This window comes from Neophocaena asiaeorientalis, unplaced genomic scaffold, assembly GCF_003031525.2.
Source record: "Neophocaena asiaeorientalis asiaeorientalis breed wild unplaced genomic scaffold, Neophocaena_asiaeorientalis_V1.1 scaffold415, whole genome shotgun sequence".
Lineage (NCBI taxonomy): Eukaryota > Metazoa > Chordata > Mammalia > Artiodactyla > Phocoenidae > Neophocaena > Neophocaena asiaeorientalis.
In genome coordinates, this window is record NW_020174051.1 from 790,228 (window position 1) to 807,178 (window position 16,951).

The following is a 16,951-nucleotide window of genomic DNA, read 5'->3' on the forward strand; positions in this document are numbered from 1 at the left end:
CTGACGACTTTCGTCACATTGAGGCCTGGGTGTCTGGGATTCGACTCCCCTCCCTTCCCATCCGCACTCCCCGCCGCCCTCAGCCTTTCTTGCTCCTCTCGAGCTTTGCCTGTAGCCGCCGTACTTTGCAAGCCAGAGCTTGAAAGAAAAAGGGAAATTCAGAATTCTCTGCTAAATCTCCGAGTCTCTTCTCCCGCTCCGACTGATTGATGTGTTTATGTGGGTGCCGTGATCCCCGGGATTTCTGAAGTTTTGACCTTTTTGGGGTGACTCGTCTCGATGCAGCGATTTGCCCACCTCGATGTATTTATTATTCGTGCCCATGCGAGGCAGCCAGAGGGTGCCTGGTTATTGTACTGGGGAAAGATTTCACTCCCTTCTGCAGGCAGTTCGCGAAGTGCGGCCGCCGCAGCTGCCTCTGGTTTGTTGCCTGACGTCCTTCGCCGGTCTTCCACCCTGCCCCCACCCCCTCCTCGGAGGGATTTTTTTTTTTTCTACTTACTGTTTGTGTGAGAGAAGCCCCTGGGCTTAGAGCCTTTCATCTCCCATTCATCCCTCTTCTAAAGCTCTGAATTGTCTCAGGCACGATGGTAAAAATTGGGGTGGCTTTCTCTGCTCCAAGAGTTGCACGGTCAAGGATAAAAATATATACACATAAACACGCATTAATCCTGGGAGGTGACAAACACAGTTTGCGATAGAAATGATTGTTTTCCAGTAGGAAGTTGACGACCTATGTATGAGGTATCTCCCATCGCATGTGAGGTGGGAAGATTGTTTTAAAATAGATAGTTGCTTATTTTGTACCGTGGTTGGAAGACGGCCCTAAGTTCAGCTATTGGAGCAAGTCTGAAAGTGATACACCTTGGTCACCCAGAACTTCACTAAAGACACATATACTCTGACTCAGACTTTGGGAGGGGGACTGACACCATAAATTCCATGTAATAGTTTTTTTTTTTTTTTTTAAGGAAACAGTTGGGCAGTTTGGGGAAATGACACGTTCATTACACAGACAGATCTTATGAACACTTCCTTACTTCATGGGCTGGGCTCACCTTCTACCTAATGGAATAAGCTTTCAGTTGGTAGAATTGGGATGTACCAGGATCGAAAAAAATTATGGGTAGAGTGGGCCTGGGCTACTCTAGCTTTCTTGGGGGGAGAAAGTGATGTTTCTGAAGGGTCTTTAAGTTCAAGATGCTCAATCTGGGGGTTTCCCCCCCTTTTTCATACTTCTAGAGCTGGATTGTAGGATCAATAGAACATGTTCTGTGTTGGCTGTTTGGAAATGCCATTGATCAGGCATGGAAATTAATTTAGACTTAATTATCTATTTTTCTTTTGCTGCTTATAAAATAGTAAGTGCCAGTGATAGGACAGCTGAGTGTATTTATCTCTGCATTAAACTAGCAGTTCACGGATCAGAAATGCAGCATTGAAATGTAACCTCCCTTAGTGTTTCCTGCTGTGCAAACTGGATTCGGAGAACCAGCAGCTCCAGAGGGCTACTCGGAAAAGCGACAAAGACAAGCGGACTCAGCACTTGGATGAGCAGATGCCTGCGAAGGAGTGGGGTGCTTCTGTTGTCAAGCTTATCTCCATTCGGGCATTTTTCCCAAGAAAAACTGGACTTGGTTGGTAGGGAAGCAAAGTTCACCCTAGAAGGATCCTGAGGTTCTAGCTTCCCTTTTCAGCTGACTCAGTTTCAGTGGTTGAGAGAGCTGATAATTTTGTTTTATTGGCTAGTAATTTACCCTTTACCCTCTCACCCCTGATCTCACTTTATCATCTAGCATGGATTTCTGGGAATTAATAGGCCACAGCTGAAGTGGTTTGAGCTTCTTGAAGAATCACAGGGTATATACATCAAAAGCTTGTTCATTAATTGGCACTATTTGCTGTGACTGATGCAGAAACTCTACCCAGGAGGAAGGTGGTGTGTCCCACTGTGAATATCGTTTCCAGGTTGATGGTGCCTCAGCACTGTGTTGGATTTTTGACTAGGCAAGACTTGACTGTCACATCCTGAGTGGCTTGCTCCAGGCTCCTTGTGGCCCCTTTCTTCTAGCTATTTTCTGTCAGGGAATGAGATGCCCCAGGTTGGAGAGAAAGAATCATGGCACCACCCATTAGAAAAGGAGAGGGCAGGAGATTATTCACAGAGGGTCTTAAGTGTGATAAGTATCACCAGCTTCACGTGAACTTATCGATAGAATTTGGAACCCTGTGAGGCACAAGCAAGTGCATTTTTGGACATCTTATGTTCCTTCTTTGGAATTTTAGAAGCCTTGGAGCTTGGGAGAAGTAAAAGCTGTGATTACTTAGGCTCTCATTAAAACATGAAAGGCAGGGGCTTCCCTGGTGGCGCAGTGGTTGAGAGTCCGCCTGCAAGATCAATATATAATACTTAGAAAACTGAGAAGACAGGGATAGGGCCTGTGTGCAGGGAGAATTGTACACTGAAACTGTATTTTAAAGTTGGTGACAGTTGTGACTTGAAGAGATCGTAAATCAAGAGCTTATCTAAAGTGACATGTAAATTATATACATACATATTTTTAAAGTAGGCAATTATTTTGCTTGACTCCCTCAGTTCTGAAGTTTAATTTTACAAGTTACAATTGCAACAAGAAACAACTTGACGTGCTGTGGTTATGCAATCAGGGCAAGAGTGGTTGCACGTAAACTGGGCTAGGATGAACATGGAAATGAACACACAGCAGTGTCCGCAGTCACCAGGTATTAAGAAGTCCCTTTTTGGGCTTCCCTGGTGGCGCAGTGGTTGAGAATCTGCCTGCTAATGCAGGGGACACGGGTTCGAGCCCTGGTTTGGGAGGGTCCCACATGCCGCGGAGCAACTAGGCCTGTGAGCCACAAGTACTGAGCCTGCGCATCTGGAGCCTGTGCTCCGCAACAAGAGAGGCCGCGATAGTGAGGAGCCCGCGCACCGCGATGAAGAGTGGCCCTCGCTTGCCACAACTAGAGAAAGCCCTCGCGCAGAAACGAAGACCCAACACAGCCAAAAATAAATAAATAAATTAAAAAAAAGAAGTCCTTTTTTTTTTTTCCTTTTTAATTCATTGTGTTCCTGGAAAATGCATTTCCTAGTTTGTAGGGTAGTCACATAATGTCAAGATTGCTTTCTCTCTATACTTGTGAGAGGAGATGCAGCTGCCCCAATCTGAATAGAAGCTGAGAAGATTAACTAACCGAACTAGGTAGTTAGAGGCAGACTGTTTTGCTCATCTCTGCAACCCCCATGGCGGCTTGTACACTACCTTACACTTGGAATAACTCAATGAGTGATTGAATTGAATGGAATTCACCTAATTAGTTAAGATCTGTAATGTGTCAAAAACCTCCTTGGAAATGCATTAGATGCGGATTTCCCTTTTAATAAATCAGTAGGATAGTTTATCAAGAGCTCCGTATTATGCCTCAGGTAGGGTTTTTAAATGTTGAGAAGTATTGGACAGGAAAGTAAACATACCAAGCATAATGTCTTCTCAAATAGGAATTTCTAGTTAGGGTCATCTCGGTTTGGAATATAGATAATATCCGTATTTGACAAATATTTCTTCACTCCTGATTGTGACTGATTGTGGTCTTTCTTTTTTTGTCCGAGGCATTCAGTGAATAACAATACTTCCTATTTATAGGGTGCTTTATGGTTTTCAGAGTTCTTTCATGTACCCTTGTCTTACTTGGCATTGTACTGCAGCCATAGCATTCAGGGCTTTCCATGCTGGGGTCTCTCCCAGAAGATGCCTGCATCAGGGAGTCGGGGAGAGGTCCTGGGGAAGCTCACAGGTAGCCCCACCTCTTGGTTTACTGGATTTTCTCAAGGGAGCCGTAATTGGTATTCACTGCTGGTCCCTCTAAAATAAAACAAGCAAAGTTGAGACTTGTCTCATGCAGCGAGCACACTCAACCTGCCAGCATTCATTCTGTGGCTCTGCCCCTACATCTGTTCGCTCTCCTTGGGCTGCCTTTTACCTTGCCCCTTTGCCAAGTGTCCCTTTCATCTACCTATCCTTTCTGAAGTGTTTCCATGTTTTTCTGTCCCACAGAATTTCATCCATAGGCTCTCCTGCTTCTTCTCCCACCACCTTACTTTTGCCTGCAAGACTTGGGTTTTGTGTTTCCGAATGACGTTTTCCAGTACTTGAACCGCATCTCCAGGCCCACTTTCCCTCTGACTCCTCCCACCTCTCTGCTCAAGTGTAGACTTTCTGCTTCCAGCCACTTCTCCTTTCTACCCTCAGGGCCCCTCTGCCTTGTCCTACTTTGCCCCCTACACCTCCCTTATTCCTTCCACCCACTTCTCTCCATCAAGCCCTCAGATCTTCCAGCACATGCCTGCCTCTGCCGGTTTCACAGGCTCACGCCACCTCAGCAGATGTGTTTAGCATTCATGAGTTGAAGTCCGCATACATGCTTTGTACCTTTAGAAGAATGGAGTTAGAACACCCCCAAGTTTGGGGATCTTTCTGCTTTTGTTTTCACTTTTGATTACACAATATTTTTGACTTTTAAAGGCTCTTAAGCCCTTTAATCATAGCTGAAGCACTTGCTTCTTCACTTAGCTATTACAGCCTATGTTGGATAATAGATAAAGGAATATCTAGGTGACTATTGTTATTTTTAAAGATTGGACAACATATCTTGAGAAGCATTTCAGAGATTTTCATAATGGCACCATTGAAAGGCTTTCCTGTACACCCAAATCTACTTACTAATCACAGAAGTAGAATGGTTTGTTTAATTTCATCCTCATTACCTTATTTTTTTCTCCTTTGGTTAAATAAATGTTGGTTAAATGAATGTTGGTTAAATAAACATTACTGTAATTTGAACCAAATTTTTTCTCATTTGTGGTGGTTTTACTGCTCTCCATGAACATTTTATAAGCTCACTAGACACATTTCTACCAAGCAAGGATTCTTTAGCTAAGACCTAACATTGTTGCTTTCCCTTATAAATTTATAACCTTTGTTGGCCCTACCAGTAGGGTCAGTGGGAGAAAGAGGACTGCTACTGGAAAAACACAGCCTATTGACTCATTGCATACGAACTTAGATTGGTCTTTTTACAAAACCGTACTTCAGAAGTGGATCCAGCACTAGTTACGCAATATCCTGAGTGCTCCAGGGCTTTTGGAAGAAGGTGCTTTAAACGAGGACAATTGTTTTTAAGTAAGAATGCCCTTTCTTCGATGGATCTGTGTTTTATTTGAGTGCAGTGGTTATTGCAGTAGTTTCAGCTTATTGTTACAGCATATATTAGGACATTTTCTACCTTACTTGGTGACATGTTTTTCCCTGAGCAGGGTAAAGAAGGAGAATGAGAGGTTGGTGGTCTTTGCTGGATTGTGAGGGCATTTTTCATACCCATCATCACAGATGCTGGTGGAGTAGGTGACACCCACTCAGCCATCCAGTAGATGCAGTGTGTATCATCACAGGCACAGCTAAAAGCTTCTCCCTGAACCCCACAGTTGACAAAGAGATCTACACATGTCGTTGACAGTGCAGGGGAGCTCCTATATCAACAGTACAGTTTCTTTCAGGAGAGGATTGAAAGGCCAGATGTAGAGTAAGGAGTTGCTGCAGGCTCAGGCTGAGGTTTGCAGAGAACTTTTCAAAGACACAGATAATTAATACATGCCAAGGGGTGACTTCAGCAGTTCTATATGAAAGTTCTGCCAAAAGCAATTTTCCTAAGATAATTTTGTAACAGTTCTTACAATTAAAAGGTTATAAAGGAATAAGCTACATAATATCTAACTCTGTGTCTCAGGTGGATACTATTACTATTTTGAGGAAGGAGGTGAGAATCCAGGAACCTCTTTGAGTTGTTTAATATCTACTGAAAATTCAGATGTTCTGGTTTCTATGCCGGGAGTCCATGACAGTCTAGGTACAGCTCCCAAAACAAACGCTCTGCTTACCCTTGGTGGCCATCCGAACACCCACCCCTGCCCGACCTTGAGCTTTCCTCCCTCAGTGGCTTCTCTTGGGGTCCAAGCCATTTCTCGAGTCTCAGTTCAAATCCCTTCTCCTTCAGGGAGCGTCTTCTCTGACCACCAGAGTGGTTTCTCCCTTGGCTTCCACGAACTCCTGCAACACTTATTTGTTGTTTATTTTATTTCATTATTAGTTTTGGTCTTCATTTATGTTTATTTGTCACCCCACCGAATTATCAGCTCTTCTGTCGTGCCCACTGGGCCTTAAGAGTATAACATGCTGAATAAGTAGCTGTTGGTTGATTGACAGCTGGTCATTGGTCTGAGGCTTAGAATTTTTCTTTGTGAAGACCTTGCTCTCATTTAAAACTCTTTAACCAAATAAGGAAGTGGAGTTTCTCGGGAATTAGAAAAGATAATGGGAATTGTTTAATTCCTTTGTTGCCCAAGGTTAAAGCATCTAATCTCTCTTACTCTCTTAGATAATATATTAAACAAACACTTTTGTTGATGATACTTTGTGTCATCTCTGTGCCTGGCACTGGAGAGATGCTGGAGATACAGATAAGAAGGCCTGGCCCTGACTTTGTGGACTTCTCAGACAAGTGTGGGAATCGGCAAGCACATGGTATGTCTATTGTAAATGAAGAGTCAAGGTGCTTTGGAAGTTGAGGGGAGAAAGCAGCCAACTCTGTCTAGAGGTAGGCTGACCCGGCACCCTGTCTCCCTGGGACAGTCCTGGTCTGTGCCCATTGTTCAACATAGTTATTAATGCACCCCCTTTGCCCTCAAAAGTCTTCCAGTTTGGACAATGAATTATACGGTTCCCCAACATAAAGAAGTCATAGACGGCTTCACAGAGAAGGAGGTATTCTGGATGACACTCGAAAGCTGCACAAGGTCCCCTAGGGTATTGCTGACATTTCCAAAAATACTGGGGGACCAACATTGGTTTGCTAACTGTTTTTCCTCATTTACTATGGATTCATAGACTAATTCACAGACTGGCATTTGTGGATAAAGGGATTTGGGGGCAGATGGAAGATGAAGTAGGGCATTCCAGCAGAGGACACACAGTGATGTGGAGAAACGTGGATGTGGGTCATTGTGGCTGGAGCTTCTGCATCTTGCAGCAGGATGCAAGATAAGACTAATCAACCATGCAAGGCTTCACAGTACATAACTTGGACTCATTGCCCAAAATAAGAGGCATTGAGAGATTGTAAACAGGGGAGAGAGAATTTGTTTAGCGTGTAATTTGCATGATAGATAGTTCCTTTGTGAGTGTGGGTAAAAGACTGGAGGGGAACAGAGAGTGTCCCCAGGTCACCTACCACACAATTGGGGCCCAGCACATATTTGTTGAATGAATGAATGAGAGAGAGTTTTTGAATCTGTGGTAGTTGAAGCTACATGGTTTTGTATGAGATTGCCCAGGGAAAGTAAATATTATAGAAGGAAAACACTGAACCATGAGTTCCAGGGAACACCAACTCTTATGGGCTGTGGATGGAAAGGATAGTGAAGGAGACTGAAAAGTGCAGGCTCCTCACTGAGGCAAGAGAACCAGGCAGGTGGTGTCAGGAAGAGAGGACGGATCAAGAATTGGTGTGTGCTTAGAATTGTTCCATGAAGAAGTAAAATGGCATTGAAGAGTTTTTCTCAGTTTGTAATTCTATTATTAAATAGAAGTGGAAATATTTACCTTATGGGAGATAACAAGATATAGGTACTTAGTATTATTTTTATATTCCTGCTGCATGCAAAGTTTGAAGTTTTATCACTTTGTTAGTTTTATATGTCAGGATTCTGAGGTTTGCCTTATATAATTTATGCCAGTACCTGGTGCAGTAGAAACCTGAGGCCATGTTTTGGGAGGATGATGAAATAACACAGTGTTTAATCATTGTGAATTTATGATTGTACATAGTGATTTATAAAGGGGTTAAAACACTTGAGTGTTTACATTCCACCAGATGAGGAGCCATCCACAGTAAGGACACATTGAGTGACAACATTGTGACAAAGGATGGCTAGTTGCAGAAGCCAGGCTGAGTAGCAATGTCATTAAAGGTTTGTGGTAGAAATAGAGACTCTTGTTGCAGAGTGAATTGTTACTTGTCCTCAGTCTCCAGTGAGAGACCCTGGATGGAGATGGGGGCAGCATCATAAATGTATTGGAAAGAGTGTGGGCTTTGGATTCAGCAAATTTTATCCCTTTTCCACCACCTCCTAACTCTAGCTTCGTGATCTTGAATATCAGTGGTAATAACTGACAATAGTAACAATAAAAGCTAACGTGTATGGAGTGCTTACTCTGTACCCAGGTGCTGTGCTGAGTACCTTACGTGCATTGTCTTTAATGCTTGCGACAACCTTATGAAGAACCTACGACTGTTACCTCTACTTTATGGATAAAGAAGAACTGAGGCTTAGGGTCTCTGGGACCTTGACCAAGGTCTTGTAGCCAGCAAGTGGTAGTGCTGAGACTGGAATCCAGGCCTTCTGACTCGAAAGTCAGGCTTTTAATTGTCAACTCCTGGGCAGTTGTCTTTTCGCCATTCCCGCTGCCCTTCCCACCACACACACATTCCTTTCCCCTCACCTACTGTTTCTCTTTGAAGCAGATCACAGACACTATGTCATCTTGTCTGTGTATACTAGATTATATCTCGGAATGATAACAGCTTTTTTTCCTTTTAACATAACCACAATATCATTATCATTCCTAAAAACTTTTAACGATAAGTTCTTAATATCAAGTATGCAGTCAGTAACCAAATTTTCCTGGTGGGCCCAAACATTTTTTTAATGATTAATTTGATTCACACTTGAGAGATGCATCCGTCTTTCTTTTTTTTATGTTATTTTAATTTATTTTTATGTTTTTATTTTTTTGGCTGCGTTGGGTCTTCATTGCTGTGCGGGCTTTCTGTAGTTGCGGCGAGCAGGGGCTACTCCTCATTGCGGTGGCTTCTCTTGTTGCGGAGCACGGGCTCTAGGTGCGCGGGCTTCTGTAGTTGTGGTGTGTGGGCTCGGTAGTTGTGCCTTGCGGGCTTAGTTGCTCTGCAGCAGGTGGGATCTTCCCGGACCGGGGCTCGAACCCGTGTCCCCTGCATTGGCAGGTGGATTCTTAACCACCGCGCCACCAGGGAAGTCCCCGTCTTTCTTTATAGGCTTCCTTTCTCTATTTTTCCCTCTTCTTTTTCTCCCCTAGCAGTTTATTTGTTAAAGAAACAGGGATTTAATCTATAGGATTCCCTGCATTCTGTAGTTTGCCGATTGCATCTTCTTTCTTAGTGTTCTTCACTGTATTCTTCAGTTTCCAATATTTCCTGTAGTTTGATCTAGACTGGAAGCTTGATCAGGTAGTTTGGCAAGAGTACCTCATAGAAAGTGTTCTTCTGTACTTCCTCTTATATCACATCAGGAGGCCTTCTTGTTTCTTTATTTGTGAGGTTAAGACTAATTGGTGGATTTAGGTGTTGTCAGACTGACCTTGCCATTATAAAGCTTCCCCAGGCCCTTCAAAAACCACTTTGGCCATTGCTTAGATGTATTATTTCAGAAACAGTTGAAAAATGATGATATTCTATCATCCCTTCTTCATTTGTTAGCTAGAGTTTTTCTATTAAGAAGAAATTTTCCACATCAATTACTTGGTTACCTCGGGATATAGGAAAATTAATGCTCAGTTTTGTTCCCTCTGTTTTAAATAATGTTCAGAATTATGAGTTGACTTTCTAACATCTTCCAAAGAAGACCAATGAGGTTTTTTAAAAAGTATCATTATGGGCTCATAGATTTTAGCACAATTCATGTGTTTATAGTCGTTTGAAGTTATTTCTTTTGAAGTTCAAATTATCTTCGGCCTGTAGGAGACTCTTTAAATTGGCTTCTGAATCATTTTGATATGACTCTCGTGGTCTTTGAGGACGTCTTTACTTTGTGGTACAACAAGGTATTTCAGGCTGATCTAGTACTTTTCCTGTCCCTGATCTTTTTATTGGTAAATGGTATTTAGATACCACAATACGGGTGTTAGTAGTTTTCATTGCCTCTGGGCTGGTCATTATTCCTAGGTCTGTTCAAGTGGACAAAGTTAGAAAAATATATAAGTATGTATATCTAGCTACTGAGATATGGATATATACGTATGTTTGTGTATGGATATGTTTTTGTATATACATGGTGTCTGTATGACATATGTATATATACATATGTGCATACTGTTTCTATTTAATGTAAGCAAACATCTCTCTATTTTTTCCTTTTAGAAAAAAGGTTGCATTACTATAGTTACGCCCTTTGCCTTTTGCACTTAATGGTGTTTTTCAGAGATCACTCAGAAGCCATATATGAACATTTCTTAGTGCCTTTTACAACTTCAGAGACTCCACTGTGTAAATAAACCAAACTTTGTTCATTTGGATATATAGTTATTTTCAGTCTTTTGCTCTTACATTGTATTGGGAATGATTTGTTTTTGGTGGTGGGGTTTTATTTGCAAATCAGACATAAAGCCTGAACGGAAACATTATTTTTCCATAGCTCAATGGACAGCTGAATGAACAGTGCTGCAGTGAATAGCCTTGTGAATATTTATGTACGTATTCTTGCCCGTTTATCTTTAGATAGATCCCTAGAAGTGGGATTGCTGGGTCAAAGGATGAATAGATTTGCAGTTTTGTTCAATATTGCCGAAGTCCCTTCTGTGGGTGCTACACAATTTTGCATTCCCACCAGAGGTAATGAGAGTGCCTTCTTACTCCACAGTCTTACCAGTAGACATGTTGTAAAAACCTTTGGGTCATTGCCATTTAAATGATACTTTAGTGTAATTATAATTTGCATTTCTTTTATTACGAGCTAGCTTGAGTTCTTTTTCATATGTTTTGGGGCCACTTGCATTTCTTTTCCTGTGAACTGCCTTTTCATATTTTTTGCCGATTGTTATAGGATCTTAGGTCTTTTTTTCCCCTTTATTTTATGAAGCTTTTTATGTATTAGGAATATTATATACTAGGGATATTATCCCTAACGTTTGACAATTTTTCCCCGGTTTATCATTTGTCTTTTTCCTCTGATTATGGTTTTTTTAGTGTACGTTGTTTTTCCTTGATTTAGTCAGTTACATCAGTCTTTTTCTTTATTGCCTCTTGGATTTGAATCAGGATGTGGAAAAACTTTTCTTCTAGATTGTAGAGCAGCACTATCCAATAAAAACATAATAGGAACCACATATGTAAAATTTTAACAGCCACAATAAAAGAAGTAGAAAGAGGTGAAATTAATAACATATTTTATTTAACCCAATATATCAAAAATATTGTTATTTCAACAAGTAATCAGCATTTTTAATTACTAATGAGATATTTTACATTTTTTTATGCTAAATTTTTGAGAACTGATGTGTATTTTATTTATTTATTTTTATTTTATTTTATTTTTTTTTGCGGTACGCGGGCCTCTCACTGTTGCGGCCTCTTCCGTTGCGGAGCACAGGCTCCGGACGCGCAGGCTCAGCGGCCATGGCTCATGGGCCCAGCCGCTCCGTGGCATGTGGGATCCTCCCGGACTGGGGCACGAACCTGTGTCCCCTGCATCGGCAGGCGGACTCTCAACCACTGCACCACCAGGGAAGCCCTGATGTGTATTTTATACTTAGCACATCTCAACGTGGTCACTAAATTTTCGTTGTAAATACTTAATCTGTATTTAGACTATAAAATTTACAGTTGAAAAAGTAAATTCACATAACCAAGTTGTTCTAAGTGTATGTAAAAGTTTTCTAATAACTGAGTTGAGTGTCAGCTTTTTAATTTCAATTTAAATTATTTAAAATAAATTAAAACTTCAAATTCAGTTCCTAGCCACATTTCAGGTACTTGGTAGCCATGTATGGGTAATGACTCTCATTTTGGACAGCACAGTTATAGGATAGTCACTCATATTTTCTTTTAGCACTTGTGTGGTTTTATCAATTAACATTTAAATCTGTGACCATTGGAATTTATTTTGCTGTATGGTCTGGGGAATGGACCCAATTTTCTCTCTCTCTTTTTTTTTTTTAACATGGCTATTTGGAAATCACAAACCACTTACTTATTAAAAAGTTCATCTTTTCCCCACTGATTTGGGATGTGCCTCTATCCTATAGTTAATTGCTATAAGTAATTAATTAGCTATATTTCTGCATTTTCTATTCTCTTCTATTGGTGTGTCACTTCATTTTCCAGTACCCTACAGTTTTAATCATAGAGGCATTATAAATATGTTTTAACATTAAAACCATGTTGAGATAACATTTCATACCTAGTAGATTGGTAAATGTCTGTCAGCATCAAGCATTGGGCAAGAATGTGGAGCAAAGGGAATATACATACAATGGTGATGACAGTATAAATTAGTATATGATTTTTGAAAGACATTTGGAATGCCTTGTGAGATGGTCCCCTGACCCCGTTAGCCTTCAGCGTAGCAGAGCAAGGTAGCAGAGCAGATCCAAGCCTGGAGTGGGAGCAGTTTTGTCTAATAACTTCAGTTTGCCATTCTAATATTATCATTTTCTATATAAATTGGATGGTGAAAAAGGTTGGGAGGCAGTGCCTTAGAGAAACTTACACATGTGCAAGAATGCTCATAGTAACCCTATTCATAACAGCAAAACACTGGAAACAACCTATATGTCAATCAACAGTATACTGAATAAAGAAATTGTGGTACATTGATGATAAATAGTCGTGGGAGTAACCTCCAACTGTGTGTATCCATAAGGATGAATCTCACAAGCACACAATGAGTGGAGAGGCAAGGTAGAAGAATAATACAGTGTGATTCCATTTATGTAAAATTCAAAAAAAGTGCTAAACCAAAGCAATACATTGTTTAAGGATTGATTCATGTATTGGAAGACTAAAGAAAAGCAAGGGAACTATTAACATAAAATGCAGGAAGATAGTAGTTACTTCTGGGGGCAAAGGGGAGGGTGTGATTAGGAAGGGCTACACACAGAACTTTCAAGGTGCTTGTAAGGTTCTTTAGGTAGCTACATAGGCATTTTTTAAAATATACATTATATTGTGCATGTGTTACGTGATTATTTCACAGCAAAACAACAACAAAAATCCAGACTCAGGAGTAGGCTAACCAAAACTCAAATAATTAAATTTATGCTCAACCAAAACTTCTGTTAGATGTGAAACACTTGGCTCTTACCATGTCTCATTTAGTGACAATGACTTTTTAATTGGCTGGAATAACAGTTGAAGACAGGTTTGCTTTTAGTGTCTCGGTCGGGCAGCAAGAAATATGTTACTGTGTGTTATACACACACAAGTGACTGTCACATCACCAGGTACAACTATAGGTAGAGGCATGGGTTCTTTGACACTGAAGCAGTTTTTTTTTGGTACCAGGCAATTATTTTGGGTACCATTTTTGCAAAATATAATCATGGCCAGTTTTAAACTTTATTCAGAGAGAATATATTTGAAGGGACAGCATCATAAATAGCAAACATTTATGAAGCATATGCTATACACCAGATGCAACACGTACATTAACTCATGTAATCTAGATAATAGTCCCATGTGAAGCCACACAGGGAAAGTCAGAAAGTCAACACAGGAAATACATGATGGGATTTTCATGAAAGCTTGTCTGACCCCAAATCCCATGTTCCCAGTTTATATTCCAAAATATCTTTGTAAGAACTTCAGGAACTGATCTATCCTTTGCTCAGTGGAGGCCTGTCCCAGAAAGTTCGTATTTCTAGCCTTAGCATTTCGGAGAAGGAAATCCCTGATTCTAGTGTGGCAGTTCTTCACAATGTCTGTGAATTTTTTTTTTTTTTTTTTTTTTTTTTTTTTTTTACCCGTTGCGGAGCACAGGCTCCGGACGCACAGGCTCAGCGGCTACGGCGCACGGGCCCAGCCGCCCCGCGGCATGTGGGATCTTCCCAGCCCGGGGCACGAACCCGTGTCCCCTGCATCGGCAGGCGGACTCTCAACCACTGCGCCACCAGGGAAGCCCTCTGTGAATTTTTAACGTCAGTTTTAAGTTTGTTGTCTTCAATAGCATTAAGCAGTTGCTCTCTACCCCTCTGTGTGATAGGTTGGTCCTCTTATCCACTTGGTGGCCTTAAAGAATTTGATTGGCTGGGCAGTGGGAGACCTGCCAGGGTTTCTGCTGGTTTTCTGATTTGAAGCCTTTCCTAATTTTCCATCCCCAAGATTAGCCTGAACCCTAAAACCTCTCTTGACCATGCCTGTGCAAAACCTTTGCAGCCCATTTCCCCTTCTGGCATTAAGATTGTATGTATCTCTTTCTCCAGCTTGTCAAAATTTTAAAAGCTTTTTTTATTCTTGGTTCTTCAAGAATTACCTTACGTATCCCAAATTGTGATATCAACAAATGAAACTTATTCCTGGTCTTTTATCTGAGTCGTTATTTGGCATATTATTTATCAGACCCAGCACTAATAATTGTCATTATGCTTTGAAGTTACATCATGTTTTAGCTTCAAAGTTCCCCCATTCCTACCCCTTCTTTCCACTGGTATTTTCAGGAGAGAACACAGCTGATGAAGGGGATAGGGTGGGAAGGAGCATTCAAATGAGCATTTGGTTGCTAGGTAACCTGGCTTACTCAGGATTTGTGACTTCCTAAAGTTATGTGGAAATTAAATGCAGAGCTATTTGGAATCTCTGTCCAATGGCACATTCCTCTTTAGGTTACTGTGCGTTCACTTTGGAGATGACAGTAGCTTCTAAATGTACACAGCCTCTTTCTCTGGGGGCTATTAGACTCGCTGTTTCAAGGGAATGTATGTGGTAAAAACCATTTTTTTAATAAAAATGAGAAGGTCAGTGTACAAGTGAAGATGGTGAATCCCCATCACATCTTGTGATCTGTGTATGTGCCTTTCTGAGCCTTAGGAGGATGGTTTTTATAGTGATACTGAAGCCATCCTTGTATCTTTCTTCTATTTTCATTATATTTGAACTTGCATCAAGTTTGCTTTAGGTTTTAATGTCAAGAAATAGACTTGCCCTTTGTATAATCTCAAATGAGAGCTATACGGTATTCTGTGTGAAGATAAAATCCCTTGCATGTGTTTTGATATTTCACTTTTTAAAAAGCATAATATCTAAGACTAACAAAGTTAAAAAGGAATCAAATAAAATTAAATAAATTCCTATGATTAGGAAGGAAGTAAAATGAGTATAACCAGAAAATGAAATGCCTGTGAGATTTATACTGGTTTTCTAGTACTTGGTTAGATCCTATAATAATGATTTTTGAGGGCTCTTCTTTGGATCTTAGATGTTGTCAGTTACAAAAGTGGCATTAGAGTGAGGGTGAGGGAGAAATGGCCTTGGAAGAGAATAAAAAGAGCAGTGGTGTTTATGATCAAGTGTTGTTCTTTGGAAAATAGCATTTCTATTAGAACTTGTAGCAGGTTATTTGTTAAGTGGCAAAGAGGGTCAGAATTATGAGGGAAATTCAGTTCAGATAGCACTGCTTGCCCACCTAGCCTGAAGATAACCTTGTAATTTACAGAAACACATTCAGACTGTATTTTCCTGATTGCTCCTTTAAAGGACTCTTCCGGAAGGACTTGAGCCTCTCACTCTGTTACATTGTGCTTTAATGGGCCAGCTGCTTGCATGTGAAAGAGTAAGAGAAACTCTGAGAGGCTGTGGTCTAAATTTGGATGCATTCGTGAGATTAAGTGGGGTTTTTCCTCCTTTCTACCCTGCCCCCCTCACCCCCATTTCTCTATGGAATTGAGTCTTTGATGTGGAACTAACAGTGGCTGTAACATTTTACATGTCTAAAAATGAGTGCACAAAAATTAAATAGGTACCTAAATGGTATTTCCCATAATTGAATGACTACAGCTACATTTGGTAACATTTAATATGAAAAACTCAGATAACCTCTCAGGTAAGATTTTCTTTCTAAGCTGAACAGAACTTTCCCCACGGGTCACATCCCGTGCTCTGCCACCTCCACTTAGTGCCATGAATGCATCTGCTAAACAAATGCATGCACAGTAGTTCGGAAATCGACAAACACCGTTTTCTCTCTGAAGTAAATAAAATACATCATCTTGGGTTATTTTGATAGCTCTAATAAACCTCTTACCTTTGAAGTATATTGCCATTTTTTTTTAGGGTGGGAGGTAGGACTGGGGCATTTAAGGAAGTATACCAGGTCTCTAGCAAATCATTCATGATGCCCAGTGAACATTGTATTTGACATGGCCATTTATCTTTTTTATGCAGTGTAAAGAAGTCTAAAATAAAAAGCTCTGTGTCTTCCTTGCACTGACAAGTCATGATAAGGCCGTCATGATGAAGAGGACTCAGGGTCTGGTTTTTGTACTGCATGGGCACAGGGATTCCATAGCAGACGAGCTAACGGGTATCAGGTGAGGAAAGGAGCCGTAACCTTCCATTATCAGGGTTTTAGAAACCATCAAGTGGGCCACAAGAAGTCAGAGTTCTTGTTTTCACTTTTTACTAGACTGGCTCTACCTTTGTTTCTTGTCAACACAAGAAAGAGCAGTTGGAGAATTAATAACTCAATGATATTAATGCTGAGATGGGGCAGCTAAGAATGAGAAACATGTCCTAAATCGAAATCATAGCAATTCATTTTTTCCTTTGCTGAGTAGGTAGATAACTCGATGCACTTGGTAATACATTAGAATTGCTCTATTAAAACTGGAAAATGTATGCTAATATTGTAACATCACAGTCAGGAATGGTTTATTTTTGTTGGTGGTAGTTTATTTCCAAATCAAACATAAAGCCTGAACTGAGACATTACTTTTCATCAACTAGACAGACAGCTGAATGAACAGAGAGGGTGAGTGGATTTATTCTACAGCAGCGGAAGCCCTGGGTGTGGAGGGTTTGTGCTTCTTGGCAAAACCCTGCCCCCAAAGAGACTTCTGTGTCTCAACAGTGGGAC

General features: G+C 40.8%; 1 protein-coding gene across 1 annotated transcript in view; it reads left to right on the top strand.

Moving 5' to 3' along the window:
* The window catches only part of CUNH1orf21 (chromosome unknown C1orf21 homolog), a 222,227-nt gene that overhangs the window by 515 nt on the left and 204,761 nt on the right, over positions 1-16,951 (top strand). The window lies entirely within an intron of this gene.